Genomic DNA, 6,049 nt, shown 5'->3' with positions numbered 1-6,049 from the left:
CACGTATATACACACATTCGTATACACACATTCAGACCCACGTATATAAGCATGCAATCATACACACAGATACACACACCACCACCAGCAACTCAACGTCTACATAATAATCCATCATATTCCCTTTCTCTTTACGATGGGGGAGATCATTTAACACTGCAGCGATGGTTACTCCCTCATAAGAACCCTCTTACAGGAACATTAAAGCAGCAAGAAGGGCCGCTGCCACAACGCTCAAAGAACCTGCTGAAAAATGTGTGGCCCTCCACACATACCAGGGGCCAGAAATAACACTAGTTGGCCTGTGAGGTGGGAGAAAATCCTTCATGTTCATACTTCCACACATATCTCACACTGTGTGTGTGTGTGTGAGAGAGAGAGAGAGAGAGAGAGAGAGAGAGAGAGAGAGAGAGAGAGAGAGAGAGAGAGAGAGAGAGAGAGAGAGAGAGAGAGCCTGGCAAGCAGCTCACAGACTGCCAGCCTTCTCAGGCGTGACTGTAGTGCTGTATTGATCTAGTCACACACCACGGCCCACATCTCTCAGACTGGTCTAATTCACTCTGACACAGTGTGGTCATCAAACTGAGTTTTAATGGTAGAATCATGAAATGTCCAGAGGGCAGGACATTGAGTGAGATATCCTATAGCAAATAGGAATTCAATCATACCAACATAGCTTCTCATCATATCTGTCCACTTTTGTTTTCCTTTTTTCTAATCAAGAATGCCGGCATGTGTGCACACACACACTCCGAAATGTAAAAACAATCTCTTTTAGAAACTGGGTGGTGAATTGGGCTCAGCCAGAGAGTCTCTCTCCAGAGTAATCTCCTAGTTGTGGAGGGTTGGGGAGAGCAGGGGCAGGCCAGGGTTGCTGTGGCCAGGGGGCTGAGGGGCAGATCTGGGGCTGGGCTGATAATGAGAGGGGGGATCAGGGAGAGTTATGGAGGTCTTAACACCCTGAGCCCCCAGGGTCATACTGAACTGCTGGTGGTCAGACACCACACACCACAGACCCTAGTGTGTGATTTATTGATGATATGATTCAGGACTGATTCATTTAGAATTCATCTATGTTACACGCTTAGAAAAAAAGATGCCATCTAGAAGCTGAAATGGTTATCCTATGGGGACAGCCCAATAACACTTTTTTAACCCTTTTTTCTAAGAGTGTATCATCCTCTGGGAAACAATTGTCACAGTTTTTCTCTGTTTACTGCCTTAGTCCTTGAATCAAAACAGACACAGGCTTAACCTCTGAGCTGTATCCACTTTGGGGGTGGACATATCATACACCCAGGTAAGGTGACTCTGGTGGGGGTCAGTAGACCATAGGCTGCTCATAGGCCATGAGACCCACTCAGCACTCAGCCGTTGAGACCTGGCTGTAGCTCTGCAGGTTAGCTGGCAGGCTGGGTGGGTTGGTGGGTGGGAGGTGGTCAGAGAGTTATGGAGGTTTAACCTGGTGTGGTGGTGGTCAGACCTGAGGCTGTGATTTGTTAACATGCTCAGACAACAGACTGACCATACTCAGAGTAAATCACTCCCCTGGCACCAGTGACAAACGTTAAGCTGTTAGTCCCCCAGTCCCTTCTTTAATCACTCTATTCACCTCTCTTCATCAACTTCAACTCTACCCATGCAGAGACACACACACACACACACACACTACTCCAGCCAAGTCAAACAGGGCTGCACCATTGAGCATGTTTACCCTCCCACTCATGGATCTGAAGCTGTAGTAATTAAGACCTGACTCTACCACCTCCCTCTCCTCCTCCAGACCAATGACCACACACACACAAGTACGCATGCACGGACACACACACGCTCACACACACACAAACTCATCCAAATCCCAATTAAACCAACACCCCTTGTTCTCTCATCATTAGTCCATGGCTCCTCTGGGCCAACAACATCTCTCTGTGTGCCATTCAGAGGGAGAAGAGAAAGTCCTGAGGGGTTCCATTTTATTGTCCTTAAGGGCTAGCCAACCTCCTGTACAGTGAGACGTATTAGCAGAGCTGGGCCTAATTTGGACTGGCACAAAGAAAATAGGAACAGTGGAACGTGTGTGAACACACGAGAGAGAAGAGGGTCAGTTTTACATGTAGTGCGTTTGGAAGGTGAGGGAACCAGGATGAGGCAAGAGTGGATTGTCTTACCATTACTATTCTAACTCTAGGCAGACTATGAAAATTGTTGAAAAGATCAATTGGAGGAGATTAAAAAGCCATTTGATCCTTCTGAGATTGATTTAATGACCTGTTTAACACTGAAACAAATATTGTCTGCACTTAAAATAGAAGCGCTGTGATCAAGAACAGAGCTTCTCTGTTATAATGGCTTTGATTTAACTTGTAAAGCACTCTAACACAATAAAGAAGAGTAGCGATGCAGAATAAAATCCTACATAGAATGTCTCGCACAACAAAGGGATGAACACAGAATTCCACTGCTAAAGACTCCCAGCCGAAGTTCATCAATGTTTCCTTGGCGACTGATACATAACACCACAAACAAAACATGAGCAGGACTTGTTTTCTTCGTGTGTGTGTGCGTGCGTGCGTGTGTGTGCGTGTGAGCGTGTGTGCGTGTGCGTGTGTGTGTGTGTGTGTGTGTGTGTGTGTGTGTGTGTGTGTGTGTGTGGAGCGTGTGCGTGTGTGCGTGTGTGTGTGAGCGTGTGTGCGTGTGCGTGCGTGTGCGTGTGCATGTGTGTGCGTGTGTGTGTGTGCGTGTGCGTACGTGAGTGTGTCCGTATGTCTCCCATTATGGGTGTACTCTGACAAGAGAAAAATCCTGACTGCTTGCCATTGCTTTATTTATTTTTCTAACTTTCATCTGCAAGCCACTTCCAATCTGCCTTACCAGACAAACCTCTTCTGTCAGTCCCAGAGGTGTCATTAAGGATGGATCCATGTTTCACCAGACACATGAAAGAGCCTCTGGCTGTCTGACTGTCTGACTGACTGTCTATGTTGTTGTCTCTGTCTGACTGTCTGACTGACTGTCTGTGTTGTTGTCTCTGTCTGACTGTCTGACTGACTGTCTGGGTTGTTGTCTCTGTCTGACTGTCTGACTGACTGTCTGTGTTGTTGTCTCTGTCTGACTGACTGTCTGTGTTGTTGTCTCTGTCTGACTGTCTGACTGTGTTGTTGTCTCTGTCTGACTGTCTGACTGTGTTGTTGTCTCTGTCTGACTGTCTGACTGTGTTGTTGTCTCTGTCTGACTGTCTGTCTGTGTTGTTGTCTCTGTCTGACTGTCTGACTGTGTTGTTGTCTCTGTCTGACTGTCTGTCTGTGTTGTTGTCTCTGTCTGACTGTCTGTCTGTGTTGTTGTCTCTGTCTGACTGTCTGTCTGTGTTGTTGTCTCTGTCTGACTGTCTGACTGTGTTGTTGTCTCTGTCTGACTGTCTGTCTGTGTTGTTGTCTCTGTCTGACTGTCTGACTGTGTTGTTGTCTCTGTCTGACTGACTGTCTGTGTTGTTGTCTCTGTCTGACTGTCTGACTGTGTTGTTGTCTCTGTCTGACTGTCTGTCTGTGTTGTTGTCTCTGTCTGACTGTCTGACTGTGTTGTTGTCTCTGTCTGACTGTCTGTCTGTGTTGTTGTCTCTGTCTGACTGTCTGTCTGTGTTGTTGTCTCTGTCTGACTGTCTGTCTGTGTTGTTGTCTCTGTCTGACTGTCTGACTGTGTTGTTGTCTCTGTCTGACTGTCTGTCTGTGTTGTTGTCTCTGTCTGACTGTCTGTCTGTGTTGTTGTCTCTGTCTGACTGACTGTCTGTGTTGTTGTCTCTGTCTGACTGTCTGACTGTGTTGTTGTCTCTGTCTGACTGTCTGTCTGTGTTGTTGTCTCTGTCTGACTGTCTGACTGTGTTGTTGTCTCTGTCTGACTGTCTGTCTGTGTTGTTGTCTCTGTCTGACTGTCTGTCTGTGTTGTTGTCTCTGTCTGACTGTCTGTGTTGTTGTCTCTGTCTGACTGTCTGTGTTGTTGTCTCTGTCTGACTGTCTGTCTGTGTTGTTGTCTCTGTCTGACTGTCTGACTGTGTTGTTGTCTCTGTCTGACTGTCTGTCTGTGTTGTTGTCTCTGTCTGACTGTCTGACTGACTGTCTGTGTTGTTGTCTGTCTGACTGTCTGTCCTTCACAACACCTGTTCCTAGAACTGAAAATGTGACTCACATTGTCCCACTCAATTTGAGCTGAAGTTTCCCCATTCAATAGATACAGGATAACACACACACACACACACACACACACACACACACACACACACACACACACACACACACACACACACACACACACACACACACACACACACACACACACGAGAGATAATGACATCAGAGCCAGAGAGGTATGAACACTCATGTTGACTATGCTGCAGTGTAAGTTCCTGTGTGTTGCTTACAGGGCCAGCTGATTCATGTTTTAGCCTTGCCCTCTCTCTGTGTCTGTGTGTAAGTCACAGTTTACAGTGTGCTGCCAGCAGCGGTCTGCTGGCCTGGTTAGTGGGCCTGCCTGTGTTTCAATGGGGTACAGGAGGCTGGGCTGGGGGTGGAGGGCAGATCAAAATAACAGGCTAACTACAGAACAGATCACTTTCCAACACAACATGCTCCCAGACATCTGAGGATAACACACAACCACCCATACTGGAGATTCACTTCAACAAGGTCTTTCATCAGTCTTCATCAGATCAGCTTGCTCTCAACATTCATCCACACAAGACTATGTGAGAGGTGCAGTCTTATGTATGGCTGTGTTGTTGTTATGCTATTTTCACTAGCTGTCATTAACTGGGTTATAACACAGACAGCACAAAGCAACTGGAGCCTTCTGTATTTCTACATCCTTGAGCGTTAGTAGGCTACTATTTATTCAGTATTAGAGGCCAGAATGATAAATTAAGCAAAAAGGGAACTCCACTCATATCTGATTTGAGATAGCGGCCTGAAGGGGCTCCTGTGTTTATCCCAACTCTAATGATTTCTCCTGATGCTAAAACGTTTTCTAATGAAGCTGATCCACTTAACCAAGAAGAGCAAACAGTTCAGATCTCCACTATAGACCTTGTTCAGATTCTATTTTCCCCCTACACGCTACAAAACCAATAAATGTCCAAATCCTGCCACAATAAATAATTACAGTGTAAACACTGATCCGCTCTACGTTCTCCTCTCCTGAGGAGAAATTCACCAGAAGCAGACGTTTAAAGTGTGTTTGAATTCCTGTGCTTTCTGTGACCTTTTTGGACTGCGAAAAAAGGAGTTATACCAAGGTAGTGGAATCTAATCCCTCACTGACCACATGTCCTGACATGTTTGCAGCCACAGGTCGTTTATGATCATCGTACATCACACTGCATTAATGTGGGAACAGGATGCACAGCCAAGTCTTCATACTGTTTAAAAGGAGGGAAGGTTTTGTAGTTCTACTCCGTTCAGTAAGATATGTTTTAGGGACTGTGGGCTGCAGATGTCTACTGGTGTGAGAGGGCATTAGGTCAATACCTTAGACAGGTCCTAGTGCTAATAGAGTTAATGTAAGCATGGGACCACCAGAATGTTTCATTAGTGTTGAATTTATTCCAGCCTATGTTTATCTTATAGCCCAAACACATTTGCGGAAAGACAGGGAATTTATCGTCAGATCCCTAAGTGTCTCTTTCCCCCAGTTAGACAAAAATACTAGAGAACGAGGAAGCAAGGGACCACTGACGTGCAATTCCATTAAATTAGACACGTAAAAAAAGACACTTTGCACGCACACACAACCTGGGAAAAGCCTGTGGTGGTATTTTACAACATATGCATGTATGTTATCCTATTCACCTATTTTCTGTTATTTTGTTTTGCTTGTTCGGAGTTCACAAAATACAAACCTAAACTTAAATTAACAATAATTTGTGTTCAAATTAGTAATTACCTGTAAATGATTCACTTTATTTAGTACACATACTGTACATAAAAAAAGGCCAATACTTTTCTGAGGCATTAATGATGATATCTACAATTCCATATCATCAATGGCGTTTTATGAAACAGTT

This window comes from Salmo salar, chromosome 11, assembly GCF_965601325.2.
Source record: "Salmo salar chromosome 11, fSalSal1, whole genome shotgun sequence".
Lineage (NCBI taxonomy): Eukaryota > Metazoa > Chordata > Actinopteri > Salmoniformes > Salmonidae > Salmo > Salmo salar.
This window is presented reverse-complemented; position numbering follows the sequence as displayed.